Below are 18,505 nucleotides of genomic sequence, written 5' to 3'. Positions count from 1 at the left end.
TGATTCTTCATTTCCATGGAGACCTGTTCCCCTAGAAAATAGGTAGAAAGACTCTCAAGTGGGGGATATTGCTAAACAGGTGAAATCAATTCACAGCCACTAGTAAAACAGTTACATAGTAATATTTAAATACAACCAAGACAGAAGGGAAAAATAGGGAGAAGTAAGACAGAGAAGGAAAATAGAGTATTTAAATGAAGAAACTATTTAATGAGAGAGGGACATGCTTTGAAACAGCTCATGGTAAGTTACAAGTATTCTGAAAACAAAATGGATTTTACCAAAATAATCACAGAAAATACGTGCAGCCTATTCTGTCTAATCTGTTTTCATTCTGAACTCATTGCTAGGGATACCGGAGCTCCATGGGGGGTGAAAGGGTGTGGAAGAGGACGTGATCCATGAGACTATAGTGATAAGTGTACTTATACGGAGATGAGCTGAGGACTGAAACTCTGATGGGTCTAGACATTCGTGAATTGCCCTCAGAGCTCAAGAGAGAAAGCACTACAACAGAAAGCCACCCTGCAATCATGTCATCTCACCCCCCGTCTTGCTCCAGGCAAACGCTGGTGTAAAAATATGAATTACACTCAGGAATGAAATACCTCGTGGGCAAAGCTACCCATGTGCGCACGGAAGGTGCCTATTACACTCTGTAGGACGCATTAGGATGAATGAAATCCATTAACCGTAACTGGTCATTATTATTGAAATAAAGATATATAGTTCCTTGAGTTGTCAGATTGTCTAAATTATAGTAGTCTAGAAATAAATATCATTTAGGTTTATTCTGTGTACTATTTTCCTGTCACTGAGAAGTTATTAAGCACATTAAATTTCGAAACAGAACGGAACAACAAAAGTGTCTTTATGTCTGCTAAAAGTCAATTTATTTCATCAGAAAATAAATGCAAATGATGATTTGCACTCGAAAGTGGTTTTCATCAGGTATCAGCCCTGTCACAAACACAGTAAGTTGCAATAAAAAGTGGAGTGAGTTTCAAGTATCTGAACAAACAAAAAGACAACAACTCAATTATTCCTCCTTGCTCCTGCAAGTCAAAACAGTCGCATCTGATCTTGAAGGTTGTAATCAGGTCGAGTCCTGGTTCTGTAAAAGCAGAATGTGTATCCAGCAGTCTAACCCAAATAAGTTTAGGAAGCCAGATGAAAGGGCAGTGGTAATGCATAAGAGGAGTATTGGGCAGGTGCCACAGTAAACCCCTTTTTAAACTAAGAGGCAGAGAGAAGATACCGTAGGTAAGGTCTAGATCAGTGATACTTTTCATGGCCTAAACAAGTCTTGTTAAACAAAACAGTACAAAACGTTTTCTTAGAGACCCAGCACTACACCTGCTGTTACTTCCCCCTCCTGGAAGGGCTCTGTTTGGCTGAGGTGTGCCAGGCAGACCAAACAGCAATTGTGCTGTGGGGCTGCGCAGAAAACACTCATCTCTCTTGAATCCCAACAAATGCACATACCACGCAAACCTTGGGGACTGAACCACTTGCCATTTCAGTGAAGGATGGTTGTAGCACCCACCAAATGGAGGAGGAAAAAATTGGTTTACAACCCTTGCATGGAAATGACCGCACAGAAAGGAACGAAGCCATAATTCTTTGATCATGAGCCCAATTGTCAAAATGAAGTGATCGCATTCAAGAGCAATATTTGCAATTACACATTTTAAAATACACATTTTTAAAAAAGCTTCGTAAAAGGATGTCAGTGTAGCTATAGCAAACTCCACCACCTGAGAATTGTGACTGTTGGCCTTTATTGCACATATTAAATATGCAATGCAATATAGGAAATTCATGGTAAAATACTTTTAAAAATTACTGCCTGCTCAACTGAGAGCTTGGTTCCTGGGAAAGCAACAGAGAGTTTGTAGAGAATAACAATAAAAACAGCATCCCTCCCTTTTGTTGTATTGTTTTCTCTCAAGACCCCGGGGGAAAAAAACAATATCTATTCACTTGCTGGTTTCTGTTTCTTCTGTATGTAAAGAAATGTCACTGCAAGAAACAGTAATGAATAATCTGCTCCTAGGCATGTGCCAGTTTTTGCACTTTTCAGCTAGGCAGCACTCCCATTGATTTTTGTCTGTTTAAAGGCTCTTCTAAAACACTATGATAGTATCTTACTCCATGTATTTATATTTACATGTCTCTAAACCATATGGGAAATGCTAATTATTCAGTATCCGCTTGTCTCGCCCTCCCCTTCCATCGATGCTTACATCAATTCTATATATACTTGTTTCTGACTGTCGATGGCTTGACAGGGGTGCAATGGGTAAGCAGCCCTTTTCTACTGAGACAATATTATGTTGGTTAGCAGTCAAACCACTAGCTGCCTGTAAGCATAGCTGATACAATGACTCATATGCACTCCTAAAGAAGACACATGTAGGACTTGGCACTTCCCGCAGTTTCCAGCAGAACAGATCAGACTGCTCTGATCTGCACTGGAGGGCCAGCCTGACACTCAGCCAGCTAAAGTTTGTGGGACCAAAAAAGGAAGCCAAGATAATCTGGCTGCCTTCTCTGAGCGCTGGTCTCTGGGCTGGAATACCCCACAACTCCCTTAGGAATCCCTGAAAAAAACATTTAGGTGGCCCAAATCTGTGATTTTTTTTGTGCTTTTTATGGGAAAAATATTTAAAATCAGTATCTTCTTATGAATGAGACCTGCTTCTTATTTGTATTCAGAGTCACATATGCTCATTTTACCTGGCAAACTATATTTTGTTCTTATGTTTTATCTTGGGGAATTGGTGAAGTCTAGTCTAGCTTCTTAAAACAAAATCTCTATTATACACTGTGAGGAGCATGTCAGAAAAAAAAGAGCTTGACTTACACATCCCTGCCTGATTTGCAAGGGTTCACAATAGAAAATTCCATCTTTTTAGTTGAGCTGAAATTAGCCTTGGACTTTTGGTGGTGGTAACAAAAAACCGTTGTACTCTTACATTTTAGTTACAACCACAAGACGAGGAGAAATACTATGATGAATGTTAAAAACACCCAGAAGACAAGTGCGCTACAATATGTGATTTCAGGCATGCAAGATTACGGACTGGACCCCTGCTGTCTTTATTCGAGCAAAGCATGTGAAATTGGTTACCTGTGAGAAGAACTGTAGTAAAGGAAGTTGTTCTTGAGGAGATTATTAAAAAAAAATCCACTATTCTCTGCTCAGATTTTGTCACAGCAATGGATATATCTGTGGCTTTTCACAGGAATTCAACAAGTACTGCATTACTTACAATCTGGTCTCATGTTAAAAACGACAAGGTACACTGATAGAAGAAAAATCATTTTAATTGCTAGCATATGTTACTGGGAATTAATTTGATTATTTTTAACCATTAAAGCATTACCCAGCCATTTATCTTAATTTTTCACCCGTAGCACCAGTGTCTTCTATCACGGAATTGGTACAGGCGTAGGGGAATAATTAAGGACGATCACAGCCATTGACAGTAGAAGAACGTTTCTACTGAAGCGACATTTCAGCTTCATTCTGAAGAAGCGACATTTGCTACTCCTTAGACCACGGTGTCATATCTTTAATTGACCTTCAATTTAAGTTATCCTTATAGCTATGGATAACGTGATATACTCCTGACACAATAAGATAGGAAGATCCATAGCCAAACCGGGAATTTTGGCAGACTTGAAGCACCCATGTCTCAGATTAGTTTTAGTCTGCTGTGAAGTGCCATTCAGCTTTTTAAGTGCTACAGTAGATATCCTCTAGGACTTTCCTTCTCACCTACAAAGTTCTGTAAGCCAATAACTAAACTGCCAAGCAGCGTAGGCCTAGTAAGATCTGTAGAGTGCAACAGTTGTGTCTGAGTGCCTGATGTCCAAGCTATACACATTTCAGGGGTTCTTAACCTTGGACTAGTTCCAGCGTGCTCGTTTGTGGCTGGGATGCAGAGATGCACTCCTGGAGCACCTCTGGTACAATCCTAGAGCCCCTTCCAGTTTAGTTTCATCCAAAAGGGATCTAGTTCACGCACTCCAAGACCACTCCATGTTGTGAAACAAAGTACAGTAAGTAGAGATGATGAAGGTATTTACTTCAATACTGCATCCCTGATCCAAACTAGAACACTGTAGATGCACCTTAAATGCCCCAAGGCTCCTGGAGCAGCCCGTCTGGAACATCAAATGGAAGTGAGGCACCTAATTGTTAAGCGCTGCAATGCCTTAGGTTCCATTCATCTGTCTGTACAGATTTTTTAAGGTTACAAAGAAACATACTTTTGATTTGTGTTATATTAGCAAAACTCAGCTACCACTCAGTCCTATAACATACCACGTTCAGTGGGTGCCATAACATTTTTCTCATTCAAATAACTTTGGAGGCACATCAGGAAAATGGGAGCTGAGTTCAAGCACCCATTACTCGCAGAACTCCTGCATTATGCCATGATACGTCTGACACTTGACGTTTGCCTGAAAGTGGCAGCTCCTGGGACCCTACGATTCTTGGCTTTACTTTTTAATCTGTACTTGGAGTTCCTGAGGGCAAAACTGGAAAATAAAAGGCCAGTAGGCTCAAGCAACAGAATTTGCAAGCCAAGAGCTTGATTTTGTAAAGGCTGAAAACGCTCGAGTGCTGGAGCACTCTCTGAAAGAGCTGATCTGAAGAAAAAGGGGAAATCCGTTTTAAACATCCCAACTATCCTACGCATCCAGAAAAAGCCACCGTAGTTCCTACCGTCCCTACCCCTCTCCTTGCCTTTTTGTACACGGGTGACTACCGGCTCTGCGTGCCGGGCGTGTGCACCAGTTTCCCTGCCTCCCTCAGAAAAAGGGCCACCGATTAGGCGCCCCCTCCCCCAAACCCCATTTCCCTCCCCCTCCAGGGACGGCCAGGCCCCTCCTGGCCCTGCCAAGGACCTCCACCACCCCCCCCCCCGCCCCGCCTCCACCTGTCTGCGCCGCCGACAGCCGAGGTAACACTTGAGCCCGCGGCCGCCTCTCCTAGAGCCGGGCCCCCTCCGGCCGCCTCTCCCTTGTCACGACGCCCGGCCGCGACCCGGCGGCCGCCCGCAGTCCAGCGCCCGTTGCTCGGCAGCTGCGAGTCAACCGAGCCTGCCGGGGGGGGGGGGAGCGGGCGGTGCCCGGGCTGGGGGCGGGGTGGGCGGGAGGGGGGGAGGAGCAAGACTATCTTCTATTGGTCACCAAGGTGGAGGCGTGGCTCCAGGCCGGCTCGCTCGTCCGTTACTGGTGGGGGACGGTGTCAATGCGGGCTGGAGGGGCAGGGCTGGGCGGCTCGCGGGTTCGGTTGAGCGCTGCGTTAGGGAGGGAACGCTGGCGGGCGGGGGAGCAGAGTGAGGGGGCGGCAGCGGCAGGCGGGCGCGCGCGCGCGCGCGCCGCCGGCTGTAACGACAGCGGCGGAGCCGGAGCGGAGGTAGGGGAGGTGCGCGGGGCGCCGGGCGGTCACCCCTGTCCTCCGCCGCCGCCGCCTGTCACCTCCTTGCTGCGGGGCGGCGCCGCGCCCTCCCCGTTTCCCTCCCCCCTCTCTCTCCAGCTCTGCTCTCCCGCCGCCCCAACGGCCAGCCGCGCGCCCCCCGCCCCTCGCGCGCCGCTCGGCCGCCGCTGTCTCGCGCCCCCTTCCACCCCGCCGGGATCGGTTTGCCGTTGCTGGCGCGGCGGGCGCGGGGCCGGTGGGTGTCTGCGCAGCCCAGGTGCGCCCGGCCGGCGCCGGCGCCGGGGCCGGGGGGTGCCGAGGGCAGGCTACGGTGCCTGGCGGCGGCTCGGGGTGTGCCGGCCGCCCCTCTCGGGACGGGGCAGCGCCCCGGGCGTGGCGTGGCGTGGCGCGGGCCCGACGGTCGGTGTGTGTGCGCGCCTCTCGCCTCTGTCGTGATCGTAGTGAGGTGCCGCGGGGCGGCCGCCTGCGGGGTGCCGCCTGCGTTCCCTGCCTTGCTCTGGCTCTGCTTCCCTTCCTGCCCGGTAATGGTTTTCTCTCCGTACGGCAGGAATGCTTTAGGGCTGATGCCTTTTTCCTTAAAAAAAAAAAAAAACAAACCCACTTGTCTGCTTATTATAATTTGCGGGGAGGGAGTTTTCCTGTGTGTGTGTGTTTTTGGTGTGTCTTTTTTTTTTTTTTTAAATCAGTCATGCAGTTAGTGGGTTCGTGTATTTTCCTCTTCTGTGCCAGTTGTGAGAAAACGTACCAGTTGTTATCAGGTAGGTAGGTGGTGATGGAGAGCATCACAGAGGGGACAACACCCAAGAGAGAAGGCTGTCTCAATCTGAGCCGCTTGGAAGAAGACGGATGCTGGGATTCCCATTGCTGGGCTATCCTTGACTCTGCTCTCCGGCTTTCTCTTTCGTATTGCTTGGTGAACAAGGAAGACTCATATTCAGTTGCTATGCTTGGGCATGAGCATGTGAAAGGGAGAAAGAAGGTTTTTTGGTTTGGGTTTTTTTGGTGTTTTTTTTTTTTAAAGCAGAATTTTGTGTGCTTATAGTGATATCTCTCCCTGGACAGGAGGAGCAAGGAGCTCTGCTCTCTTCCTTCTGGCTTATTTGAGGGGTCTGTGTGTTGGTGCTGTTGCCAAACTATTCCAGCCTTGCTCTCTGAGATTCTCCTCTGTCTGCATAGTGTACTGCCTACCGTTGCTGCGGCAGGTAGCTCTCTCAAGCAGCAGTAGCATGAAACTGCCATAGTGAAACTGGTAATGATCATGCAAATTCCTCTTTGCTGCCCGTTTGGTGAGGGGAGATGGGGTATCACTGACCTGTGAAGATGGTATTGCGTTGGCCTACAAACATATCTGGAAGACTTCCTGCTTATTCCATAAATATATATATATTTATTTAGTAGAAGCTTTGTGAGTTCTCAGATAGGTTGTGGGAAAGTACAGTGTAGAGGAGGACTTGGAAAATCCACTGGCTTACTGATAGGTGCAGGTCATTAATGGCCTTCAGGTTCTGTAGTGTCAAAGGACAGAAGTTTTAACTTGGTGTCCTGTTTGTTTCTTTTGTTATCTTTGTCCTTCTGTCCTGTTTTTCAGAGAGACATTGAGCACCTTCAGCTTCAGTATAATCAGTGATGAAGTTGTAAATTGCCAGCTTGATAATGCTTTCTTGGCTAATACAGTCTACAATTCCTGCTTCATTTTACTATCTGAGGACACTTAACATTTTTATATATTTATTTATATTTTAGGTTTCAGTGCAAGGGTGCTGAATTTAACTTCTCACATTGTTTTACGCAAGCCCAAAAGACAATATGAGCTTTAGGATTTTGTTTCCTTAGTATGTATGTTTATTTAATAGAAAAAGAGATCTGCAGTAAAAAAAAAAAAAAAAAAAAAGGGGAGGCAGCAAGCTTTTTATAAAATATACCTGCTTGTAGCAGAAGCGCAAAGCGCCATTTTAATATGTGGGTTGAATAAGTATTAGCTCTTTCTATGGTACAGCCTTAATATAATACATCTACTTGTGTGGGAGTTTTAAGATTTCTTTCATTTTGCTTATTTGGCAATAGGAAAAAAAAAATCTTGCCCTTTGTACTTCTGACAGGATGCTCTGCAAGGACAGAGCCTGTGCCTGTAGACGCCTCTGCATTGAATAACTGAAGAGTAGGGCCTTATTTGTCAGTATTTACCTAAAACTGCAGTATTTAGCGGTTTAAATCAAAATTATATCAAAATCTTTGTTGCCATAAATTAGCTTTTCGATTTTTCTAAAATTTAGAAAAACAGGATGATATATTGTAATGGTTAGAAGTCCAGTATTTTATACTGGAGAGGAGAGGCATAAAGCTATAGAGATCAAGTGCTGCAAGGCAATAAGTGCTACCCTAGTATTTTGAAATTAGATTTTTTTGAACTAATTTCAGGCAGTGCTTAGTCTTGCAATTGAAAGCTGTTAACATCATTTAAAAATACACATGTAATAAATGGTTGCATTGAGTCTAATTTTTTTGACTGTATTTGAATGTTGACAATTTCAATGAATCTAAAATATGATCCATTGCTGCTTTATGTTAAAGATTTTTTTAAAAAATTGTTTCAGCAACCAAAACATTCAAAAACTTCAATTCTTTAATATTTATGGAACGACGATCTGAAATCAGAAATGTCTTTGGATTTCTTCTGTCTGACTTTATAATGAGAGTTTTAACAAAATTGTTTAGTGTTCTAGGTAATGTGCCTTGGCTTTAGTTCTCAAAACTTGAAGTATTTAAGCAACAAATTAGGGTCTTGCTGTATTTTTAAGCTAAAACTCTCAGGTCTTTTTAGTTTAATGATGATGAGAGAAAATACACTTTGAGATTCAAATATTGAAATGTTAACTGTAGTGCTATACAGGTAACAAAGCCCTTGGGAATATTGATTTCACAAGTCTTCTTTACTAGGGAAATAGTCAGCTATAGGCAAAAAACGTTGCCAACTGCGTGGTCAGTATAGAGAATACCTTTATAAAGAGCTTTGGGCTAGTCTGTTGGAAGCTTATGGAATGCTGGTATAGTTAACTATAGCACTAGCGTGGTTTGACACTAGCAGTGGCTATTTCTGTTACTGTGTGGAGCTGGACTGTGTGAGTGGGAGGCGAAATAAGATTGCAAGTACAAGGTAGAATAGGAGAATAATTTCTGTATGTGGAAAATACCTCATGTATAAGAAAAAAACCAGTTCTGCTCTCTTACAGCCAGTATTATAACTAGTTATTTTTGTATGTGGATGCTCTTGAAAACTGTTCATATATAAGCATTAGCACTCTCCCTGGAATACCCAGCACTCAGCAGTAGACATTTGGGATAAATTAAAAAAAATCCCTAGGTATTATTTAAACTCTGGATATAGTGTGAACCCATGAGTTATGAGAATTTTCTTAAGCATATATTCTTACTGAGCAGAACACGTACGCCCGTCATGAAATCGTAGTGGGGGGAGCTACCCTAAAAACATATTTACATGGAAGGTAAAATATGTCGTTGTGAACCGTGTGCTCATCATGTGGAAAGTAACAAGAGTGGCTTACATTTGTTATAACAAATTCTATTTGAGAATTTTAGCACTATTCATGAGCTAAACCTAGCAACTCTTCATTTTTGTATTAATCTTTGTATCGGGAAAGCAAGGCATGAGAATGATCAGTGACTTGCTCTCACTAAGGGATGTATGTAATATAATGAGAAATACAGCTTATTTCCTTGTTCCAAGTTCTATATTCTAACTATTAACACCACCTTTTCTCTCTCTCAATCTGTCTGTTTTACCAGACAATTCGAGGGCTGTATTTTATTATCTGCATGGAAAGAGATTTGTGCGTGAATGGTACTTTCCATATGTACTTTCCATATTGGAAGTAGTAAGAATTAATTCCATGACATACACTGAAATGAGCATTAGAACAATACACAAATAAACTAAGAAAACAACTGTTACATCGTCGGTCTTCTTGCTGAGTCGGTGCAGTTTCATAATATTAGATATTGATGAGGAAAGATGTTGAGCTTCTAAGTATTCATAGCACTAGTGTGTTCAGCTTTTAAACCTAACCCTTTTTTATTTAGAATCTCGCGATAACTTTAATATATTTCTTTGTTACTGTGTTAAATAAGATATTTTAGCACAGCACATCAGAAGAATATCTTGATGAAATTACACTGAAAGAACAAAAATAATAAATTTAAAATAAAAGGCTCTACATATCTTAAACTCTGATGCCATAGAAATATTTGCTATATGTATTTTTTTCCCCTTTCCTGAGGCAATGATGAGAATCTTCTAGGAATAAGTTAGCCTTCAGAGAACTTCCATGACTGTTTCTGTTAGGCAAAACAACTGTACGGGGGGGGAAAAACCCAACCTGAATGTACGGGCTCGCGAGTTATATAGAGTTGTGTTCTGTATCTCTGTCTGTATCGAGATTGCTACCTAAGCGTATGCTTAATTGCTACGTAAGTGTATGCTTAATTGCTGCAGGGTTGAAGTAGTCTATTGCTGTATCTTAAAAAGAGAAAAATGTATATGGAATAAATGGGTGGCTGAAGTTAATATATTCAGATTTGCTTTAATACTTATTATCTGTGATACTGGAGTTGTTGGATCTCTAGAAGCTTTTGATACCAGCCTTATTGCAATGAGAGTTCAGAATCAGAACTTCAGAAGAGATGTTAGGGTGTTCCAGTTTGGCTTCAAACTTGTATTCTAATTCTGAACTGGCTGAGCCTTCTAATGTTGGAATTGCCTGTTAATATCTTGAAAATTAATCCTTTAGTCAATATAGTTTGAAAAATAAAATAATTTAACACTGACTTTTTTTATTTTGGAAAAATAAAAGGATCTTGCTGTAGGTGACATGCACAAGAAATAGTTGCCTGGCAATATTACAAAAAAACAAACAAACCCTCCCTCCCCCCCCCCCCCCCCAAAAAAAAAAAAAAAACCCAACAAACGTATTTGTTCTCTGAAAAAATAAAAAGTGAATCAAGTCTTAATTGAATCCTAAATATGCCAGCCACAGAGAGCTCCATTATTTTGGTGAATTGTATCACTGTCTCTGGTAATCTTTCTTACAGATAACTAGAGAAATACAGATGTTAATGGTAACACACTGCTTCATTCAATTCAAACAAAGGGGGAATGTGACTGTAAGGTTTGGTAATATTACATATTTATTTAACTGTTCAGCATACAAAAAAGAATCTTGGAGCATGAATGAAAAAAATACAGCTTTTCCCTTTTTCCCCCTACTCCTCTTCCTCATTAAATATCAGTGTTTAAAAGTCATGGTATAATGTAGCAAAATTACATTTCTTAGAGAAGTCAAAGAAATGGTTGATACTTATGATGGTTTATTTACAGTGGAGAGTTCTTACTTATCTTGATTCCTTTGAACTATCTTTTGGTTGATCTCATCAACTATTATTTGTGAAGCCATTATGCTTGGGGAGGCAGGTGAGGGGAACGCTTAGTTTTCCAACTCACAGAAGTTACTTTTGAGATTTTTGAAATGGAAATTTAACTTAAAAAAAAATCGGTTATTAGGTATAAAATTGCTTGCAGATCTTCACAGTATGTTTGGTTTATTTTGAGTGAGCTTAGCGCTTATGAAGCGAGCAACTAGTCAGCTGTAAAGTCCTGCTTATATGTGGAACAGGTGAATAGCAGCTTTTGTGCGCATCAGTTCACTGCTTTACTGTCTCATCTCTTTCTGACCTTGAGAGGGTAGATCACTTTGCTTGGCCTATATATGCTAGACGGGGTGACGTTTTAACTCGTTAGAACAATCTGATTTCATGGCCGCAAAATAACAGCCAAACAATAACTTTAAGCCTTGTGCCAGCAGTCGGGGCTTTGTACTTGAATATTCACCTTTAAAGCACAGAAACTTCTGAGTTAAACTGGAGAGCACAGAAAAATTGTACTGAAAGTGTCTTACTTGTTGCTCTATTTCCAAATCTTAAAGGCATGTTTTCTTATTTTTCTGTAATTTGCTTCAGACTCACTGTATTTGTCTACATGTGCATCTCTACTATACCTCTTTTGGTACAGCAGAAGGTCCAAGGTGCCCTGAATGTGTCAGATTTGCAATCCAATGTGGTGTGCAGTCTTTTTTTCCCCTTTTCTCATCCTCTCTTCCCATCTGGACAACATTTTCAGGATGATGGTGGAGAGGAAGCTCTTCTGGTGGGAACCCTATAGTGGATAAACCTCAGAAGCTTGCTGAAAGGATTTGGGTATTATAGCATTCTGATTACTTTATGCTGTCTGTCTTACTCTTACCAGATAGACTGAGATTTGCTGCATCTTGCATTTTGTAGCATACCATGTTAATTGCAAGTTTATCAGAACAGTTTCAGGTGAATAAGTGTACTGTAGTTTGATTGTTTAGCACCCTGCATGCTAGTGTTTGTTTTATAGATTGTATTTTTTTGATCGTTACCTGCAATAGTTATAGCAAAAACAAAGCCCCTGGAAGTTGGGGTATGTCATAGGCAGCTGCTCTTGAAAGGACTGTCAGAGCTATTATTATTTTAAATTTCTGTTAACCTGCTGTGTTAAGTAAAAACTTTCCTCTAATTTGCTTTTAGCTACTGTAGAAGTTTCCCCTTCTGTTTTTTATTTTGAACACTTGGCAGTATTTTGTTTACTCCCTGGAGACTCTTAAGCCCTCTCTACAAATATTTATGCATATGCAACAAGTTAAACATACGTGCAACACTAGTTGTTTGACTTATGGATAAGTGTGTATGGGATTGTCATCCATCTGCCTTTCTTTTTTATATGACCCTCTTCAGAGGTTTAAAATTGTACAAACATGCAGTACCTCATAAAAGTATATGAAACTATTTTCATCTCATCTTAATTGATATCTCAGATTTATGCTGTTCAAAGTAATTGAACATAGTAAGGCATACTGACAGGTCTTATGGTTTTTTTCTTTGTTAGAATATACTTTGGGAGATGAAGTCTATATAGGCATAGATTCGTGATGACTTAGAATGAGTTACTTTTTGTTATGTACCAACTGAGATAAAAAATGCTTACTTTGCTTATGAGTTGCTTATAGAACTCTTCATCTGAAAATTAAAGCTGTTTGTTATTCAAAGAACAGGGAATTGTCATAGTGATGACAATTTTCAGTTGTGAATCTCAGAACACAATCTATTTTCATTATTTATTTTTAAAGTGATATCCCTTTACTCCTTAACTGCAGGATAGATGTTGAGTGAAGTGAGGCTGAATCTATTAAAAACAAAAAAAAAAACTTTGGGAAAGGTTTCATTTGTATTTATTAATAGGGGTGATTCAGATATTTTCAAGTGAAATGTGTTACCAAGATGGCAAAGACCTTTTTGTGCTTTTGCAGTTGTGATCGGTTCAGTAAATGGCTATCCTAATAATATACTCTCTTCTTTTGGCAATGCTCTCTGCAATACAGAGCAATCTTTGTGGAGGATCTCTGTAATTGCAAGTGCACGTAGAATTATAGGATAATTCAGTTTGGAAGGGACCTCAGGAGGTTATCTAGTCCAACCTCTTGTTAAAAGCAGTGTTTTTCTGAAAATATATTTATTCTTGAAACGTACCAGAAAGGAGTTATGTGAAATGAAATTATTCTGCTCTCTCCAAAACACCTTTTTTCCCCTCGCTATGCTCAACCTGTTCTAATGGCACTGCTGCATTCCCACTGTTCTGGCCATCTATTTCAAGTAACTTCACCTCACCTCACCTCTTTTAAGCACATTAGAAGAGAATTCCAGACAAAAAAGCAGCAAAGGCCTTGGATGCAAGCATAGTTTTCTTCTCTCCTTCTCTGGACTTGGATTTCCTGTTTCTCTTTTTTTTTTTTTTTTTTTTTTGTTGATTCTGCTGTTAATCTGCCACATCCACAAGGCTGCCACCCATTTGTTTGTTTAACTTCTGCAGAAATGCTTCCAATCTTCCTTGTCAGGCAAGGACAGAGTTCAGTGTCCCCAGAACCACCACTCCAGATGAACACATGTAGCATGGTGTTATCTACCCATCTACCTACATCTAAGAGCCTTTTTTTTTTTTTTTTTAAACTTAACTAACCCTTGTATGAAAACACCTACACTAAGTCCACGCTCATTTCAGAAGTTTCATGCTTTAAAAACTTGAGCCTACCTTATGGACCTCTTCACACTTTCCTGATCCATCTGTTTATCTAGCACAGCTTCTTCTCTATCCCTTCACACAGTCTTAGGCTGTTGAAAGGCAAGCCGCCTTTGCAGATCCTTTAATTGGTAGTAGTCTTTCTTTACTTCTCTAGATCTTTTCATATTTATTTCTTAAAAAAAAAAAAAAACACCGTTGTGTTCTCTTACTCTTCTTTTGTTGGCGTTATTATTACGAAGAATGCTTTAAATTACATGCCAGTATAATATTTTTACGCAACTATTATTTTTCTGCTTAACTGTGAAAACTTGTTTGGGTACAGCTTGTGTTTAAAGATAGTTATTTATGGAGCAGCGTAGCTGTACATCATGATGTACACTGAGTAATGTGTTGATCCAGTAAGCTTAAGACTAAGACTACAATTTGATGCTATATAGCCTATTATAAAATAGAAAAGCTTCAAGTTGGGAGTGGCTAGCACTGATGGAATCTCTGCCGAGCAGGTGGGACTTGAAAGTTTTAATTTAGCCTAAAGGGAATGGTGCTTATGCAATTGCTCCATCTGTCCCTCCATCTGTCCCTTAGCCCCTCCTCCCACCCTACCAGTAACTTCTGAACTGCTTGGTCAATTTTCACTCAACTTTGGCAGAGGGGCAGCGTTCTCAACCACTGGTGCACCTTACAGGTCTTACAGAAACAGGCAGCTGGCCAAAGAAGAGAGACGGGTCTGGAGGCAGGGGAACTTGCTTCTGTACGTTTGTAGTCAGTCTCTAGTGATGTATAATTGTGGCATGTGCTGCTTGTTGCCTGGCTACTGGGCAAAGGGAACGGATAATAGGGAATGTGACAGAGATGAAGTTGGTGTGATCAGTTGTTGCATTAAGCATGATAGGGAGGATATCATGGGGTAATAATTTGGGGGTGTTGTTTTGGAAGGGAAATAAGGGTATTATTGTGGATGTGCAGGGGACCTGGAGTTATTGTGGTAGACTTGTTTGACAATGTCTGACCTAAGATATGCAGAAGTGTGACTTAGGAACAGTTTCTCCCCTTCAAAGGAATTGTGGGATTGGCTACTCAGTTAAAACCTAACATAAAGAGGAAGCGAGAGGAGAGAATTGTAGGTGGAATAGAAAACGTGTCATCTCATGTAGGTGGGTAAAAGGTTGAACCTATTCTAAAAAATCAGGGACAGAAATATAAACTTGGTGCAGAAAGAGGGGCAGCAGCCAGAAAGGAGAAATTTCAAACACAGAACCTCATATATAGAAGAGAGAGGAATTAGAGAAAAAAGAGACGCTCTAGTACTGCGAAACAGATTTAAAACACTGAAATTTTTATTGAAAACCTTAGAATGCTGAAGTGCCATGCTTAATTTAGAATGTCAAGAATTGTGCAACTTCAACAGAACGAATGGGTTGCTTGACTTTCTTAAAAATAATACTACTGTTTTAAATAAAAACAGATTTCAGTATGAAGGTAGCAGTGTGGGATGCCCACAGTAATAATAACAAAGCAGTATTTTCAGATGGTGACCCTTACTCTGTTTTTCCTCACCAAATAGCTATTCCTGTCATAGTTTGGAGATCGTTGACTCTATTTCAGTAACTTCTGTGTATACTGACATTTTTGTTGCCTAAAGCTCTGTGAGCGAACAGTTTATTTGAAAAGCATGTCCTTAGTTCTGCTACCCTCATTGTTTTTTAGTTGCTTCTGCTGACTCACATTATGTAAAGTATGTAAAAAAAAAAAAAAAATCATATATTCTTACAATTAATTTATTTGAAACCTACAATTGTTTTAACAGTGTCTGGAGCTTGGGAGATGTTTGATGTTTTTCTTGTGGGGTAAGACAAATCTATTTATAGAAGCCACCATAAAATACAGTGCCTTAAATCTGTGGTACAAATATGTGTTTGGGGGGGGGGCATAGGAAAGTATCTGTATGAAGCCTTAAATCTACTCAGATTTGATCATTGAAAGTACTGAACAACCCTAGGAGCCTGGAGTAACTGTCTTGTGTTTTTCCACGTCGGTAAACTGGGTGACCTTATCTTTGACTGTTCTAGTTATATTCACTTAAAATAACATTTGAGCTATTGTTGGTTATTTCACTGAAAGTGAAAGGACGGATCATACTTGTTAGCTTGCTCTTCCTCAAAGAAATGAACAAGGAGAAATGCACTGTCCTTTTAAATAATTAGATCACATAACATTTTGAGGGTATTGAAAATATTGTTCTACTATAGAAAGTATGAATAAACTGTTTTATTCTATTGAACTTTTCTCACTGTAAAAATCAATGGCATATTTTTAGTGTTAGGTCTTACAGATACTTTCTTAATATCTCAGATTTTTAAAGAATTAGAACAATATTTTTAATTTTCACTTTGTGAATATCCAACTCTTCACCTTCTTGGATTTTTCTTACAGTGCTTAAGATTTAATACAGCTTTTTACTCACTTCCTAACTTTGATCCTGAGTTTCTTTTTTTATCTTTTTTTAACTTTAAATTAGTGTGATAATTAAAACAGAACAGACCTCCTCCAAAGTATGCAGGTTTCCAAGCCCCTTGTACCTCCACTCTACAACAAACACATATTCCCCCCCCCCCCCCCAAATTTGTTGAATGACTCATAGTATAAAACATATAAAGGCTATGGTGTAGGCAGGTCATGTAATGCGTGAAAATAATGCATTAATAATGCAGTCTTGTACCGCAAAATCTTCAGGGGAGGGGCTGTGTGATGGGACTCCCATCCTCATTTGTGTCTGTGGAAGTTGCTGCACAAATAAATGTGCAAAAAATGCTGTACAAAAAAATTAGGACTTCTAGTTTCTTCTGCCTGTTTTGAATATAACTAATAGTTAGAAAATAAGAGATGGTACCTTTCCTGTCCTTAGATCTCTGTTTCAATACAATACAGAGAATTAGATAGCAGAAGCTGGGTTGCAATAGTTGAGTGGAAGGAAGGCTCAAAATGAGTCTTATTTTGTTAAGGATCTGTACAGATTTCTTATCTACTGTAGAGTTCTGATGTGGGAGACCTGTATGCTTGGTTTTATGGTGGAGTATGTGGCTTATGCTGGACCGCATGGTCAAGAAGGGTCTGGCACAAGGCTGCAGGGACAGGATGTGCCTATGGAGAGTGCTCCTGCTAGATTTGAGCCTTGCTGCCGGAGACGAGTCACTGCCTGGGCATACTGCAGCGCCTCTGTGTGGAATTATTCAGTACATAGAAGTCACGGTGCTGTGGTGTTAACGTTTGAGAGGATACTTCACAGTAGTAGTTTGAACTAGGAAAATGCAGACTGAGTTTAGTGTTCAAAGTATGAGATTTGGCAGCTCTGTATGTAGCATATATATTTGTATGTTGTTAACTTGTGGGCTATTTTTTTTATCCTTTCATGGCTCATTCATATCTCTGAGGATGAAAATTCTGTCCACCTCTGAAGCTGAAATAATTGCATTTTATTTGAGATGCCGTGATAGATGAAGAGGAAAAAAAGACCTCTGCAGTCAGTTACATTCATGATAGGGGCAGTGACTTTTTCCTCACTTCCTTTTCCGTGTCTGATAGGGTTGTTACCGTTTTACTGAGCAGCTGTGGGACTGATTAAAGAATTTGGAGGCTTTCCCATTGATTATGTATGGCAGACTGTAGTGGTAAGGCTCTTCGGCCCAAATCTAGAAATAAATTCGAACATGGCATGAATTGCTTAATGTCTACCGATGCCAGGTAGTTACATAGAATAGATTTTTCATTTTGATACTACTGCAGATGTGGCATTATAGTATGTTTTAACTTGGAGTTTAAATCTAGAACCAAAATATCAAAATCAAATTTTGTTTGTAATGTAGAATATCATTTGGGTGAAAATGCAGTCAGTCTAATTACATTTTTGCAAGCTAAAGCAGAAATATATTATTGTAGTATAGTTTATTATCATGTTTAGTTTCTGTGGAGTCTACAAGGCTAGTGGTAGAACAGCAAATGAAAGCGGACAAATAAGTGTTTGTAGGCTGGAGAATTTCCTGTAATGCATGCTTTTAAGAATTTGAGAAAATAGAAATACATAACATGCTTATTCCTTCTGTTAGTATCTGCACATTTCCCAGGCTCTATCTGAAATTGCTGCATGGTTTTCATTTTCACCTTGTTACTTGACTTTATTCTACCATAGTCAGAGTGGTGCCTTTCTTCTTTCATGTGCCACTGTTGTTTTATACAATTTCAAGGTAGAAAAAACAGTTAACAGTTTCTTTAATGCTAGCTTTAATGATTCTTTTACTTAAAGAACATAATCATTCTTGCAGCCCCTTTGTAAAAGAAGATACATGATTTTCCTCTAATCATATAGTAATACTGTAAGCTATCCCTGTACTGTGCTCTGTGCAGCTGAGGCACAACTTAATTGAGTTGCAGCTGGAGGATGCTAATAGTAAAAGTTTTCTTCTATCCTATTTAAGAAGGCTGAAGGTGAAGCTTAACTGGAAGTGAGTTTTGTTCTTGGGTATACTGAAAAGACTTTGGAGGTAGATTTTACAGCTTGATCAATGACATGAGGTCAGGTCTCCTGTGGAGAAGTCGTCGGAGTGTCACTATTACTATTTACACAACTAGGAAGTTGTTTGGAATTTCATATATTTTTTTTGACTGTAGGTATTGTAGAGCTCCTGGCTCCAAGCATGTGAGATTACTGGATAGGAACCAAAACCGAAAAAAAAGGCTCCCTAAATTGTAGACTGCTTTTAAGATGGAATATTGCAGGATGCTGAGTTCCTTCATTCAGTGATACTTGTCTTTTCTCCCTGGAAGCTCCAGTAATATGTCCTTTTCAGTATTTGGTCCTTTTATATTTAAGAGAGAAATGGTTG

The 18,505-nt window shown here is 40.4% G+C and overlaps 1 protein-coding gene across 3 annotated transcripts in view; it reads left to right on the top strand.

Annotated features, from left to right (window-relative positions):
* Positions 1-5,300: 5,300 nt before the first annotated feature.
* The window catches only part of CDKL5 (cyclin dependent kinase like 5), a 124,898-nt gene continuing 111,693 nt past the window's right edge, over positions 5,301-18,505 (top strand). For 2 of the 3 annotated variants that reach the window (XM_068918669.1, XM_068918651.1), the window contains exon 1: positions 5,301-5,434. The gene's annotated coding sequence lies outside the window, so the exon portion shown is untranslated. The remainder of the gene's footprint in view (positions 5,435-18,505) is intronic. The other variant, XM_068918661.1, reaches the window with a different exon arrangement.

The sequence above is a fragment of the Struthio camelus genome, chromosome 1, assembly GCF_040807025.1.
Source record: "Struthio camelus isolate bStrCam1 chromosome 1, bStrCam1.hap1, whole genome shotgun sequence".
NCBI lineage: Eukaryota > Metazoa > Chordata > Aves > Struthioniformes > Struthionidae > Struthio > Struthio camelus.
This window is presented reverse-complemented; position numbering and strand designations above follow the sequence as displayed.